Raw genomic sequence first — 16,825 nt, forward strand, 5'->3', positions numbered from 1 at the left:
TTTTCCCCATTCTATTGTGTTCCTTTATTTCTTTGCACTGATCACTGAGGAAGGCTTTCTTACCTCTCCTCGCTATTCTTTTGAACTCTGCATCCAGATGGATATATCTTTCTTTATCTCCTTTGCCTTTCATTTCTCTTCTTTTCTCAGTTATTTGTAAGGCCTCCTCAGACAATCATTTTGCTTTTTTGCATTTCCTTTTTTTGGGGATGGTTCTGATCACCACCACCTGTACAAGGTCACAAATCTCCACCCACCGTTCATCCACTCTATCTATCAGATCTAATCCCTTGACTCTGTTTGTCACTGTATAATCATTAGGGATTTGATTTAGGTCATACTTGAATGGGCTAGTCGTTTCCCCTACTTTCTTCAGTTTAAGTCTGAATTTTGCAATAATGAGTTCATGATCTGATTTCAAGTGATAAAAATCAATTAAAAAAATGAGCTACTATGAGAAGACCAACAAGCAGGTTAGGAAACATGCCTTCTTGAGTGGAGAAAGAAACTTGGAGGTCATCAAATACTGGAATTATTATATTCAAAAGAAAACAACTCCATATAAAGTTTTAAAAGAAACTTGATTGATATACTATTCATAACTGTATTGTTTACCCATTTAATGCATTTGAAGTATATAATTCAATGATTTTTAGTATATTCACAGGTACATGCAACAATCACCAAAGTAATCTTAGAACATTTTTACCATCTCAAAAAGAAACTACATATCCTTTAATTATCATCCCCACCTCCTACTTCCTCCTTCACCCCAGCCCTAGGCCACCACAAGTCTATTTTCTATCTCTGTAGATTTCTTATTCTGGACTTTTGTATGAATGAAATCATGAATATGTGATCTTTTGTGACTGGCTTCTTTCACTCAGCATAACGTAGTCAAAGTTCATCTGTGTTGCCTCATATATTAGTACTTCATTCCTCTTTATGGTCAATAATACCCTATGCATTTCCTTGTATGACTTTATCATAATCAGTTTATCTATTTGTCCATTGATACATTTGAGTCATTTCAACCATTTGATTATTACAAACAATGCTGCTATAAACATTCATTTACAAGTTTCTGTGTAGACGTATCATAGGTTTTCATTTTTTCCTGGGCATTTACCTAGGTATGGAATTGCTGGGTCATGTGTTAATTCTCTGGGCTTCCCAGGTGGCTCAGTGGTAAAGAATCTGAGTGCCAGTGCAAAAGATGTGGGTGTGATCCCTGGGTTGAAAAGATAACTTGGTGAAGGAAATGACAACCCACTCCAGTATTTTTTCTGGAAAATCCCATAGACAGAGGAGTCTGGCCGGTTATAGTCCATGGGATCACAAAAAGAGTTGGGCATGATTTAGTGACTAAATAACAACCACAACTAAATGGTAACTCTGTAGCTGTTTATATATTGTAGGTACAAGTCCCTTCACAAATATATGAATGCAAATACTTTCTCCCATTCTATGGGCTATATTCCACTTTTTTTGTTGTTGTTCTTTCTTTCCACTTTCTTGATCCTTTGAAGCACAAAATTTTAAATTTTGATGACATCTGACTTTATTTCTTTGGTTGCTTGTGCTTTTGGTGTCAAGTGTAAGAATCCTTTGTCAAATCTAAAGATATAAAGTTTACCCTCATGTCTCCTTCTAAGAGTTTTAAAGTTTTTGCTTTTAATTTGGGTCTTTGATCCATTTTGAGCTGATTTTTATATATGGTATGAGGTGAGGATTCAATCTCATTATTTTACGCGAGGCTATTCAGTTGTGCTGTTGCCACTTGTTGAAAAAATAATTCTTCCATTGACTGGGCTTGACATCTTTGTCAAAAATCAGTGGCAGTTTATGTGAAGGTTTATTTCTGGACTCAATGCTATTCCATTGATTAATATGTCTGTTATTGTGCTGGTGCCACACAACTTGATTATTGCTGTTTTGTAGTGAATTTTGAAGTCAGGCAGTGTTGGGAAGTCCCTGGCAGTCCAATGGTTAGGATTCTGTGCTTTTACTGCAAAGCCCTGGCTTTGATCCCTGGCCTGGAGACTGAGATCTTGTAAGCCACGGGGTGTAGCCCCTGCCGCCCCCCGCACCCCTCCTCCCCCCCGCCACAAAAATCAGAAAGTATGAGTCCTACTATTGAATTCCTCTTTTCCAGCATGGTTTTGGTTATTCTGGGTCCCTTGCAAATCTATATGAATTTTAGAGTCAGTTTGTCAATCTCTGCAAACAAGTCAGCTGAGATTCTGATAGAGATTGTCTTGAATCTGTAGATCAGTTTGGGGAGTAAGTTTATCTTAACAATGTTCAGGCTGCATATCGATGAATGTGGAAGATTTTGTTTATTTAGATTTTTTAGCATTTATTTCAATAATGTTTTGTTTTTACTATTTATAAATTATATTCCTCTTTTTAAATTTATTTTGCTCATCTTGATGCTGAGAATGGAATTGCTTTCTTAATTTTATTTTTGGATTGTTCATTATAACTGTATAGAAATGTAATTGATATATACTGGTCTTGTATCTTGAAACCTTGCTGAACTCATTTATCAATTCTAGCAGTGTTTTAGAGGGTTCTTTAGGGATTTAGGGTTCTTATCATCTGCAAATAGGGATAATTTTACTTCTTTCTTTTCAATTTAGATACCTTTTAGTTTCTTTTTCTTGACTAATTTTCTGGCTAGAATGTGTAGTATAATGGTGAATGGGAATGGTGAGAGTGCACACGCTTATCTCACTGATCTTAGAGGGAGAGTACTGTATTTAGCTTTGTTGTTCAGTCACTAAGTCGAGTCTGACTCTGGAACCCCAAGGACTGTAGCATGCCAGGCTCTTCTGTCCTCCACTCTCTCTCTTGGAGTTTGCTCAAATATATGTCCATTGAGTTGGAGATGCTAACCATCTCATCCTCTGCCACCTCCTTCTCCTTTTGCCTTTAATCTTTCCCTGCATCAGGGTCTTTTCCAATGAGTTGACTCTTTACATCAGGTGGCCAAAGTGTTGTATTTAGTATTTCACCATTAAGTGTGAAGTCACTGTGTTCTTTCTGTAGATGCCTTTATCAGTTTGAAAAAATTTCTTTTTACTATATTACTAGTTTGTTGAGTTTTTATCATGGAAGGATGATGGAGTTTGTCAAAGGCTTTTTCTACATTTATTTATATGGTCATGTGATTAAAAATATTCTATTGATAGGATGCACTTCCCTTGTGGCTCAGCTGGCAAAGAATCCATCTGCAATGTAGAAGAGCTGGCTTCAATCCCTGGGATGGGAAGATCCCCTGGAGAAGGGAAAGGCTACCCATTTCAGTGTTCTTGCCTGGAGAACTCCATGGGCTACAGTCCATGGGATCACAAAGAGTTGGACATGACTGAGCAACTTTCACTTCACACTAATTTGTTTTCAGATATCAAACCAACTTTTCATCCCTGGGTAAATGGCACTTGGTCATGGATATACTCAGTATCTGTTCCAGTACTCCATATGGATACCAAAATCCATGAATGCTCATATCCCTTGTATAAGATTGTGTAGTATAGTTGGTGTTCTGTATCTGTGGTTTCCCCAGGTGTGGATATGGAGGGTCAACTGTAATTCTTATATATTGTGAATTTGGTTGGACAGTAGTTTGTTTTTTTTTTCTGAGAATTTTTTAGGTCCTTGTTCATAAGAGATACTGACCTATAAGTTTCCTTTCTTATGGCTCTTTGTCTTGTTTATCAAAGTAATACTTCTGTTTTAGGACTATTACTAGAGGCTTTAAGTAGTCGATTTTTAACAATAATTTTCACCAGGGAGTAAATCAGCAAGGCTGTTCACAGTGTCATGCCAGAAGGTATTTAAATTTTAAGAAAAAATAAGATGCAATACAAAAGTTAAAAAGCAGCAAGAGACATAAACAGTGACCAGCAAATTTGCAAAGAAACCAAATGGAGCATTTAGAAAAATCTTACTGTGTTTTTAAAAAACAATAGATGAGTTAAATAACAGATTAAATATAACTGAAGGAAGTACTTGTGAACTGAAAGCAGAGACAAAGAAATGTGAAACATGAAGGAGAGGGTAAACTTTTGGAGGACAGATGGAGATGCTCAATACATGTTCAATTGGTCTTCACTATTTGAAGGGATAATGGCTAAGAAAGATTGTCCAGAAATGGTGTAAGACTTGAATACAAGGCCATAAAAAGCCTACACTTAGTTAACTGTAATGAATCTTCAGAAGACCAAATTGAAAAGAAAGGTTTAAAAAAAAAAAAATAAAAGGAATGTTTAAAAAATGGTCAGAGAAAAAAGACAGATCACCTACAAGAACAATAATTACACTAACATAAGACTTGTCAGCAACAGAAGCCAGAAGACAATGAAATAATATTATCAATGTAAGAAGAATATGAGAAGAATTAATAATTGTCTAATAAAATGCTCTTTTAGAAATGAGGACAAAATTTAAACTATCAGATGAGCAGTTTGTCGCCAGCAGACTTTAACTAAAGAAACTCTATGTATATAGTTCACAATGAAGAAAAGTAATTCCAAAAAGCCTCAGGTACAAAAATGGTGAGCAAAGAAAATAGTAAACATCTAAGTCTTATCATACTGTCTTTATATAATAATTATAATAATAATTCTATTTTGTGGGATTAGATAAAAGGACATAACTGATCTTTTGTATCAGTAGTATGCACGTTGTGAGTGGGGAAGTGATAGGAGTTAAAGTGTTCTAAGATTAGGATGAAAATATATTCTGCTCTCCCCAGGACAGTCCATATGAATGCCTGTTGTCTCAGAGTAATTATTAGTATCACTACTCTCCTCACTGTGAAAAACATCTTGACCTGAATAATAGATTTCTTTTTGCTCACTCTGGGAATATAGGACTTAGTGACAACTGGTCACAGTTAGAAGGAGAATAAGGGGGCACCAGTAATTTCAGGGGGATAGGCTTAAAATAACAATCTTCTCTTTACCCAGTATTGCATATTGTTATCCACACATTCCTTTCAATTGCATATCTCACCAGGTGCAGGACATGTGTGCTAGAAGATGATGTCTTTCAACTTAATCTTTGCTTTTCATGATTTTATTACCCTCTCTGTCCTACCAAAAAAAATGGTATTTCAGAGTTGATTCTGACTCATTGTGTAACTAGTCTTTCTCATACTATTTCTGTACATATATTCACAAAATATGAGTTTAAAATCAGGAACCATTGACTAATCTATTTCCTAATTCATTTGGATCCAGAATTTGACAGCATCTTTATTTCTAGTGTTGTTATCTGGTTTTTCATTTTTCCATTTAGCTTGCTCACTTTCCCTCAATATAAAAGCATAAAAACTTTCCCTCAGTATAAGTTGCTTATTTAAATCAGCTAATATACCTCAAATGGAAAAAAAAAAAACCTTCATGTGTAAATAGTAAAATAGCATTTCTAAGTTTAGCTAAAAGTTTATTATTGAATTATGCAGGGAATTGATTGAACTAAGCCCAAAGGCCATCCTTTTTTTTTTTTGACAAATCTGTATGAACAGTTATAAATAGTGCAGTGAACTCTGTCTGTAAGGCTACCAGCCAAAAATCTTTGTGTCATAAAGAGACTGTTGTTCTGTGTGAATAGGCAATTATTAAATGGAATTTCTGAAACTGGAAGCTGAGTAAAGCAGTTTGTCAGTAGACAGCCTAATAAAAAAGAAATCGATCTGATAAAAGTTCCATTCAAAAATGGATTAGGTAATATATACACTATGTATATATCTATTTACACATGTAAAAATTACTTCTATATACAAGTGACATTGATAAGGTATTTATATTTAAAATGTATTCACTAGAGCAACATTTATGATGTGTATAAAATGACCCCAATTTTGTTTAAAATGCATAGAAAAATTAAAAGAAAATTAAGTATTAACATCTATTCTCTTTGGAAAATAAGATTGAAAGTAATACTTTTGATTTTTATTCTTTTTTATGTTATTTAATTTACCAGCAATGAATGTGTATTAGTATTCTCAGTGCGAAAAAATGTTTGATACTTAATAGTATATATAGGAGATTATGGGAATATGTGTCATCTCCCCATGTGAGGGTATTCACACCATATAATCCAAACTCTTCCAGGAACTTTAGTGTGTTTGTGCGTGCTCAGTTGCACAGTTTTGTCCGACTCTTTGCAACCCCCTGGACTGTAGCCTACCAGGCTCTTCAGTCCATGGCATTTTCCCAAAAAGAATATGGAGTGAGTTGCCATTTCCATCTCCAGGGCATCTGCCCAGCCCAGGGATCGAACCCTCATCTCTTGTGTCTCCTGCATTGGCAGGCAGATTCTTAACTACTGAGCTACCTGGGAAGCCCAGCTTGTAGTGACTATGAGTTAAATGATTCCAAGATGGTCAGAGGTGCCAGAGAGTCTTCTTCTAATACTTGATCAGTTCCAGAAAATGCTGGGAATGAAATCCAGTCTAAGGGTAAGAAAGAGCATAATTATGTTTAAAAGATTAAAAAAGTATTTGAGATAGCCAAAATGCCAAGCGAATAAACAGTCAACTTCTGACATTCAGAATAGGGTTTTACTACAAGAAATAAAGGTATCAGGAGAAGGAATTGGAGGCAGATAGAGCATTTTCACCTTGGAGAGGTCTCAGAAGGAGAACCAGGAAATCTCACCCTGTTCAGTCCTGAGGGATTTGGGGAAGAGGAACTGACAACGTGGTAGGCAGAGCAGATAATTAGACACGTATCCTAAGAGAGGAGGTCATGTCAGATCAACTGAGGGAAACCCCAAGGGCAGAAGGGCTGGCTTCACCTTCCATGTGGGTCTTAGGGGAGGCAGCTGTGCAAAGGTCTGGTGTTAACTTAGTCTAGAAAGTTTAGGAGAGGGAAAGAGGAGAGTGGAAGGTATTGCATTTCTGAATTCCTGTGATTCTTCAAGTGGATATACTGAGTTAAGAACAATGGAGCCCAGTATAAAGACGGTGAGTTGGCCCTACATCAAATCCCGAGCCAGCGGGCAGGATAAAATACGAGACAGATGCTCAGGGGTCTGCAACTCAGCAGGGACTGGAGGGGGGCAAGGCAGTGGTGGTGGTGGGTGAGAAGGGATCGCTGCCATTGCTCTCACCTAGCTGGGAACAAATCAACGTCGGTGTCACCAGTGGCAGGAGATGCTTACAGAACATGTGTGGCTTGGATGGGATCAACTGTAACCCTACGGGCACCAAACCAGCCATTTTGCAGATGGCCCTAAGGAGGCTCTGAAGCACTGTTCCCTGGGGTCCCTGCACTGCCTTCTGAGCTCACATTAGCCCATCTTCTCTGATATATCAAATCCCATCTTGGCAGAAGTAGCAGTACAGATGAAAATAGTGATGGTGGGGTGCAAACAATGAGACTAACTAGACAGTTATCTCCCCAAAATGAACATTAGCTGAAAGCACTGTTTAAATGGCTTAGTCAGACTAAGAGGTACATTGGCTTAGCATTTTGTTAATTTTGCCTCCTCTTTAGCAAGTGGGCTCTTTTGGGTGATGGATTGTTGTTGTTGTTCAATCGTTCAGCACCCCAGGCTTCCATGGGGTGCAGCACCCCAGGCTTCCCTGTCCTTCACCATCTCCCATGGTGGATAATGGACAAAATAAACGACATTCTCTGAGTGCACCAAAGGTTGCAATCCTTTTATATCAGCAATAGAGTAGAAAGAAAGCTTTAAAAAAATATATGACTGTGAATTCTTGCCCTTAATAAGAAAAAGATATGAGTAGAGAAACAGGCAAAGGATTAGAAAAGTCAATTTATAGAAGAAAATAACATGATCCATACATATACGAAAAGATGCTCAAGATCTTTTAAGGAACTACAGAGTAAAACAACAATGAGATTTTTCTTTTTACTCAGTATATTGGCATACAAAAAAAGGTGGATAATAACCTTAGCATATTTTATGTTTAAACATAAGTGTTTGCTAAGGTTTTTGATACTTTGGTTGACCAGATGGCTCCTGATTGAAAATCCATGTACATTCTCCTAATTAAGGTCATCAGTGAAATTGAACAGAAAGTCCTCTGGAAGAGATCTCAGGAGGCCCAGAAGCTAGTGGCAGCTCTGAAACAGATTTCTTCAGTGACCCTAAGTGTAGACTTTCAGTGCCGTATTCTCCTTCTAAGATTTAAGGAGGACGAGACCTACTTTTTCCATGTATCACTGAAATGTGATCAAGATTGATGGCTTAAGACAGAAACTGTTTCTAACACCTTGGAAGACCAGGCACATTATTCAACATCTGAACCTATAAATCTGGCAAAACCAGTCTAATTACTTAATTTGGGGAAAATGCTCACTTAGAACCTTACAATTTTACAACGTGCATGGTGTTTAAAGCTGATCAAACTCAGTATTTTTCAAAACGTTCCTCAGATTGAGAGTGCTGACTCAGACTGGTTATTAACTGGTTGACTCTCAGAGGGTGTAGATTTAGAAGCCACACACAATATCAACTAAACACACAGAGCTATTGTGCTTGTTTCACATGTGAAGTACCCTTTACCCCACCCTGGGCTACACTATGGTTATGGCATTTGTGTAAACTGGCATTGAAACAGTACAAAAACGCTTTGTTGCATTTTATAAAAAATGTTTTCTTAAATGATGTAACGTTATTTTTCTGAAGTAAACTAAAACCCAGTTTCTCATAGTTTATGCCGCCTTCTTTAGTAGCATTTGAGGGAGGATCTCCTGTACATTTGTAATAAGTGAAAAACAATACAGATTGAAAGTCCTGTTTTATTTTTTCCTTTAAAAAATTTAAACCATGTAAAACTTTGGTCCAAATTATGCTAAGTTAAACTAAATTACACTGTATTAATCAATATAAATGTATTCCTGTAAACGTATTTAAGTTAAAATACACTATGTTTAAATGAAAAACTCCCAGCTCACCGAGAATCCACCCTGGGGGTGGGAGCTTTGCCCTACCCCTCCTCAACAATATGCTAAACATACAAATGTCTTCTCTGTAATAAGTGATGCTCTATGTCAAGTGTTATACTTTTATCAGCTTATTCTACCCTCAAGGTTCTACTCTTACTTTATGGATGACAGAGCTGAGTCTGGGAGGGGTTCAGTAACTTACCCAAGGTCCCATAGATGCTACAGCCCACAAGCTTAAGAACCAAAAAGCACTCTGCCACTTTCTTCTTAAAACAAAGCAGCAACATTTTTATTGATTTTAAATATTGAGGGTTTTTTTTCCCCCTGATACTGTTGAATGCTTTCCATGGAGACTTTAGGTAACTAAAATGCAACTCTTAATAGTGTTATTTCTTTGCTTGACACCCTTGAGTAGCTTCTCCTTACTTAGGGCAATGATTCTCAAAGTGTGGTCCCTGGGAGCATCACCTGGGAGCAGACCAGCAGCATCACCTGGGAAGTGCCAGAAATGCAAATTCTCAGACCCCATCTCAGACATACTGAGTCAGAAACTGAGGGCAAGCCTCAGAAATCTGGGTACAGACAAGCCCTCTGGGTGTTTCTGATGCTGTACGCTCAAGTCGGATCTCTGCACGACATTCCACACGGCAGTATGGAACGGATTAGCTACTCTAGCCTTATCTTGCTGTTCACGGGTTCACTCCTCAAAGTGCATTTGTATCCGCTAAGCATACTACAACTACTTCCCATCCAAGGACAGTGTCCCCTGGTGGTTGAGAGCAAGGATTCTGGAGCCAGACTGGCTGGCCTTGGATGTCATACTAGCAGTGTGATCTCCATTAAGTGACTAAATTGTCTGAATCTTAGTTTTCCCACATACAAAGTGGGGATGAAGATCTAGATTATATCTATTATCTACAAAATAGATAATAGTATCTACTTAATTTGTTGTTATGAGGATTAAATGAATCACTACCTGTGGACACCTAGAATAATGTCTGGAACACAGTGTTACTCTACAAATACATTATTGTACAGATGGTCCCCAACTTAGGATGGGATTGATTTATGATGGCTCAGCTTATGATTGTTTTGACACTATGATGATATGAGAGTGATATGCTTTCAGTAGAAACCATGTTTTAGCATTTTGAATTTTGATCTCTGGGGCTAGTGATATGGGGTAAGATGCTCTCTGGTGATGCTGGGGAGTGAGCCCCAGCTTTCCATAAGCCACACAATCACGAGGGTGAACAACTGATACACCCATGTCCATTGGTGCCCAGATAACCACTCTGTTTTTTCACTTTCAGGAGAGTGTTCAGTTAAATTATATGAGATAGTCAACACTATGATGAAATAGGCTTTGTGTTAGGTGATTTTACCCAATGTAGGCTCCTGGAAGTGTTCTGAGCACGTTGAAGGCAGCCTGGGCTAAGCTGTGATGTTGGGAAGTTAGGGGTATTAAATGCATTTTTGATTTTTGCTATTTTGAAATTAATGATGGATTATATTGGGACATAACCCCATTATAAGCTAAAGAAGACCTGCATTTGCTTGCTGTGTTAATTTCTTGTGGCTTTCATATCAAAGTACCACAAACGTGGTGCCTTATACACGATAGGCTTTGATCTTTTAAAGTTCTAGAGGCTGGAACTCAACATCAGTTTCGCAGGGCTGAAGTTAGGGTTCTCAGTAGGTCAGCACTCCCTCTAGAGGCTTTAGGGGAGACTACACCCTGTCCCTTCAACTCTTGGTAGCAGCCCGATTCCTCCACTGAGGGACCTGTCTGGCTAATCTCTGCCTGAATTTTCACTTTGCCTTTTTCTCCTCTGTGTGTGTAGTCTCTCTCTACTTCTCTCCTAAGGACACTTGTGACTGAGTTTAGAGCCCACTCAAATAATTCAGGATAACCTCCCCAAGGCAAGATTTTTAATCACATCTGCAAAGGCCCCTTTCCTTACATTTGCAGGTTCCAGGAATCAGGGCTTGACATCTTTGGGTGGCCATCATTCAGCTTACCACACGTGTGCTATCCTGTTTTCCCCTGGTACCCTTTCCTCTGTTTCTGCCTTCTCAGAAACTTCTTTGACTCAGAGCTCGCCTCCTTCAGGAAGCCTTCCCTCACTTCCTCTGTGCCAGGTTTAGTTTGGCTCCTCCATGCTCCCGTAACATCCCAAACACATCTTCTCACTATCATTTATTTAAAAATAAACTTTATTATTATTTGTAGTAGTTTTTTCTCCCAGTTTAAAAACTGTTAGTTTTACCCATCTGTTTGGCTGCACTGGGTCTTAGTTGCTGCGGCAGGATCTTAGCTGTGGCATGTGGGATCTAGTTCCCTGACCAGGGGTCGAACCAGAGCCCCCTGCATTAGGGGCATGGGGTCTTAACCGCTGGGACCATCTTCCAGTTTTATTGAGATATAGTTGACACAGCACTGCATATGTTTAAGATGTACAGCATAATGATCTAACTTACTTACTTTATGAAATGATTACCATAGGTTTAGTGAACATCCATCATCTCATATAGACACAAAATTAAAGAAATAGAAAACAAATGCTTTTCTTTTGATGAGAACTTTTAGAATTTACTCTCTTCACCCCTGTTATATACAACATGTGCCTGTGTGCTAAGTCGCTTCAGTCGTGTCTGACTCTTTGTGACCCTTTGGACTGTAGCCTGCCAGGCTCCTCTGTCCATGGGGATTCTCCAGGCAAGAAAACTGGAGTGGGCTGCCATGCCCTCTTTCAAGGGGATCTTCCCGACCCAGGGATCAAGCCCGTATCTCCTGTGGCTCCTGCATTACAGGTGAATTCTTTATTGCTGAGCCACCAGGGCAGCCCCACATACAACCTACAACAGGGTAAGTTGTATTTATCATATTGTACATTATATTCCTAGTCCTTACTTTTCTTAAAACTGGAAATTTGTGCCTTTTGACTACCTTCATTTTTTAGAGCAGTTTTAGTTTTACACAAAGTATGGAAAGTACGAAGAGTTTCTATATACACCCTCTTCCTGACCCCTCTTTACAAGTTCCCCTATTATTAATGTCTTGCACTAGTATGGTGCATTTGTTATAATCGATGAATCAGTATTGATTCATTATTAGTGAAAGTCCATAATTTACATTAGGGGTCACTCTTGCTGTTTTATTGTTCTAAGGGTTTTGATACATAATGTTTTGTATCCACCTAACAGACAGAATGGAGAAGGCAATGGCACCCCACTCCAGTACTGTTGCCTGGCAAATCCCATAGACGGAGGAGCCTGGTGGGCTACAGTCCGTGGGGTTGCGAAGAGTCAGACATGATTGAGCGACTTCTCTTTCACTTTTCGCTTTCCTGCATTGGAGAAGGACATGGCAACCCACTCCAGTGTTCTTGCCTGGAGAGTCCCAGGGACTGGGGAGCCTGGTGGGCTGCTGTCTATGGGGTCGCACAGAGTCGGACATGACTGAAGCGACTTAGCAGCAGCAGCAGCAACAGACAGAATAGTTTCGTTGTCCTAGAAGTCTCTGGTGCTTCACCTATCCATCCTGTTCCCATTCCCTTGAATTCTCGGCAACCACTGACCTTTTTATTGTCTCTATACTTTTGCCTTTTCCAGAATGCCATGTAGTGGGAACCACACAGTACGTGGCCTTTTCAGGTTGACTTCTTTCACTTAGCCATATGCGCTTACATTTCCTCCAAGTTTTGTGTAGCTTGCAAGTTTATTTCTTTCCATTGCTGAACAATATTCCCTTGTTTGGATGTCCCACACTTTATCCATTCACCTATTGAAAGACAACTTGGTTGCTTTCAAGTTTTGATAATTTTGAATAATGCTTCTATATAACATGCCTGTGAAGATTTTTCTGTGGATGTAAAGTTTCATCTCCTTTGTGTAAATATCAAGGAGTGCAATTGCTGAACTTTGTGGGAAGAGTAGGTTTAGTGATGTGAGAAACTGCCAAAATAATCTTCCCAAGTGGCCGTTCCATTTTGCATTCCCACCAGCTGTGAATGAGAGTTCCTGTTGCTCTGCTTCCTTGCCGGCATTTGGTGTTGTCAGTGTTTTTGGATTCTTACAATTTCAATATGTGATTTATGATTGTTCTAATTTGCATTTCCCTGATGATATGTGGTGCAGAGTGGATTTCGTATGCTTATTTGCCATGCGTCTATCTCCTTTGATGAGGAGTCTGTTCAGAACTTTTGTCTGTTTTTAAATTGGGTAGTTTTTCTTATTGTTGAGTTTAATGTTTCTTTGTGTATTTTAGATACCTGTCTTTTATCAGATATGTGTTTTGCAATATATCAGAGAAGTCTCCCAGTCCACGGTTTGGTTTTTCATTCTTTTATCAGTCTTTTTCAGAGCAGTTATTTTAATTTTAGTGAAGACCAACTTAATTTTTTTCCCATGGATTGTGCTTTTGGTATCTAAAAACCATTGCTAAACCTAAGGTCCCTTAGTTCTATCCAGATTTAATACATCAATATTTATTTAGAAAAAATGAATGTATTTAGACTTACCATGTATCTTCTAGCAATTTTATCCTTTTGCATTTTATATTTAGATCTGCCTTCCCTTTGAGTTATGTCAGTGTCTTTTGATTGTTCCTGCCTCTTGCTTTTTGTTACCTGTCTGTGTTTTCCTTGAGATTATGGACATCTTATGTATTCTAGTACTCTTACTAATAAGTAGGCCTCAAAAAATAGTTGAGGGTGTTGACAAAAATAATCAACAAACAATCTATAATAGGAATAGAAATGAGTTTTATTTGAACTAAACTGAGAGCTATAGCCCAGAAGTCAGCCTCTCAGATAACTCTGAGGAATTGCTCTGCAGAAGCAGGGTTTTCAGCACAGTTTTATGTCTTGTTACAACAAAGAACAGCAAATAAGTCAGGGGATACTTTCCCTTAGGATTTCAGGAAACTAGATCAGCATAGACACAGCAAGTCAGCATGGCCCTGGCACCTGGGAAAGGAGTCTTATGATCAAAGTAGGCCCAGCACTGTCCACAAAGGGAGACTTTTAATCTTTATTGTTAGCATGGACATTCTTTACTTCTGGTTCATGTGCCCTTTTCTTTAAAAATTAAATCAGATGTACAATGTACGAGGGCTCTCTTGGTGGTTCAGTGGTGAAGGATCCACCTGCAAGGCAGGAGATGCCAGTTCAAGCTCTGGATCAAGAAGATCCCCTGGAGGAGGAAATTGCAACCCACTCCAGTATTCTTGCCTGGAAAATCCCATGGACAGAGGAGCCTGGTGGGCTACAGTCCATGGGGTCATGAAAGAGTTGGACATGACTCAGTGACTAAAACAACAACAACAACAAAATGTACAATTGACAGGTCACAACCAGGCAGTTCTAATTAGCATCAAATTCAAGTTAACTCATGTATGTGCCCAAATGACTTCCCCACACCTTAGAGCTGAACATTTTTTCATTGCTATCAAAGGGAGTATCTTTATCTTGCTGAACAAGAAGTATAGTTGATTTATAGTATTGTGTTAGTTTTAGGTATACAGCAAAGTATATATACTGTATATATTCTTTTCCCATATAGGTTATTACAAAATATTGAATATAGTTCCTTGTGCTATAAGTAGGTGCTTATTGTTTATCTATTTTATATATAGTAATGTGTATATGTTACTCTTATATTCCTAATTTATCCCCACCCCTGGCTGCTACCCTTTTCCTTTGGAAACCATAAGTTTGTTTTCTATGTTTGTGAGTCTATTTCTATGTTGTCAATGAGTTCATTTGTATCACTTTTTAGATTGCACATATAAATGGTATCATATGATGTTTGTCTTTCCCTGTCCGACTTACTTCGCTTAGGAGATAATCTGTAGGCCCATCCATGTTGTTGCGAATGGCATGTTTCCTCTGCAGCTCAACCCTTCTTAAAGCAGCATGGCTGCTTGGGGCTTGGCCTGCAGAAAAGACTCAGGACCCTTGGGCTGGCCCTTGCTGCGTAAACATGAAGCAGCTGCTTCCTCAGGCCTCCAAGGACTCGCACGGTGATGCAGGAAGGTCTCCGAGTGTCAACAATGCTGTCTTGTTAAAAGACAAAGAATAGATGAGGGTTTTGTTTTCCTCGGAACTGGACTGACTTACTTCCAGCAGCATCCTACAAAAGAATGTCCTATGGGAAGGGGTCAAGGTGGGATTGGAGAGTCAAAGTTCAAGGGTTATGTGCCCATTCTGCCACCAATTCATCGTGACTCACTGGGTTATATATTATTTTTCTACTTATACGCCTATGGATTTGTAAATAAAAGCAAGCCCCTTAATCAGGGAAAGAATATAGAATATGTGTTTCTATTCTAAATGAGAGAAATTAACTCCAATTTCCTTTTTCATGGGGAGATATACACAGAAATCAAATGTGAGATTCTATTGGTACAGTGATCAAACACACCATTTTTCTGCGACAGTGTCAAACAAATGTGATTTAACTTAAAGTTTCAAAAACTTTTTATACAAACACATTCACAAATTAGGAAAATTCTTTTTTGGTCTCTCTTGGAGGGTGTCCCTGGGACATTCCTCTCTTGGAGCCTGAGGTTCACCAAGCAAACATTACTTTCTTTCCAGATTCTCCTTTAAAGTCTTAGAGCGTCGCCCTTAAGCTTAACAAGTCAAGCTGCAATTAAAGTACAGTGCAGCGATTTTGTTTATTCCCCCTGTGCTCTTTGGGTTTCCCAGTGGCTCAGCAGTAAAGAATCTGCCTGCAGTGCAGGAGACAGAGGAGATGTGGGTTCGATCCCTGGGTAGGGAGAATCCCCTGGAGTAGGAAATGGCAGTCCATTCCAGTATTCTTGCCTTGATAATCCCGTGGACAGAGGAGCCTGGTGGGGTACATCCATGGGGTCGCAAAATAGTCGGACATGACTGAGCAACTAAACAACAGCAGCGTGTTCTTCGCAATGAAAATGTGTACTTATCCTTTTGAGTATTTTGGGGGAATATATTTTTAAAGGATCGGTGGTTAACTTGTGTTTGGTGGACTATTTGACCATCTAGTAAAAGTCAGATTTTACCTCTGGGCCTTCCAGCAGGGAGGGATTGTCAGTAGGGAATGTCCAATGGTCAGTTTTGCATGGAACAGTGATTGGGAACCACAGAAATATGAAACAGATCACCTCTGACCTCCAGTTCCCCACCTTTCAAATATAAAGATGAAAACAGCTCTCAGTCCTTCCAGGTGCTCAGAATTAAAAAGACAGTTCTCTTTTTGATAAATCATAAGTCTCAGTTTCTTAATCCAGCAACTTTCTTCATATTAGTGAAACTTTGAGGCTGTTCAAACCTTGTTGGCAGAGAAATGAATATCAGCTCTAGTAACAGTCATTAGGGGTGCTTACAAGAAGGAAATTCATTATAATTTTCCTCCCCCATCTTTTTTTAAGCACACTAGGAAGTTCAGACAAAAATTGTGAATTGTTAATTAACCTTCTTGCAGTTTCGAATAAGTCCAAGCAGAGACACCTTTCTAGGTAAGATTGGCAGCTACAATCATGTGCTTCATTGACTCAAGTAGTGCATTTGCTGAGTTTTTTAAGGTATATTTTGTTGTTCAGTTCAGTTGCTCAGTCGTGTCTGACTCTTTGGGACCCTTTGGACTGCAGCATGCCAGGCTTCTCTCTCTTTCACTATCTCATGAAGTTTGCTCAGACTCATGTCCATTGAGTCAACGATGCCATCCGATCATCTAATCCTCTGTTGCCCCCTTCTCTTCCTGCCCTCAATCTTTCCCAGCATTAGGATCTTTTCTAATAAGTTGGCTCTTCACATCAGGTGGCCGAACTATTGGAGCTTCAGCTTCAGCATCAGTCCTTCTAATGAATAATCAGAGTTGATTTCCTTCAGGATTGACTGGTTGGATCTCCT

Source organism: Capricornis sumatraensis, chromosome 22 (genome assembly GCF_032405125.1).
Source record: "Capricornis sumatraensis isolate serow.1 chromosome 22, serow.2, whole genome shotgun sequence".
Classification (NCBI taxonomy): domain Eukaryota; kingdom Metazoa; phylum Chordata; class Mammalia; order Artiodactyla; family Bovidae; genus Capricornis; species Capricornis sumatraensis.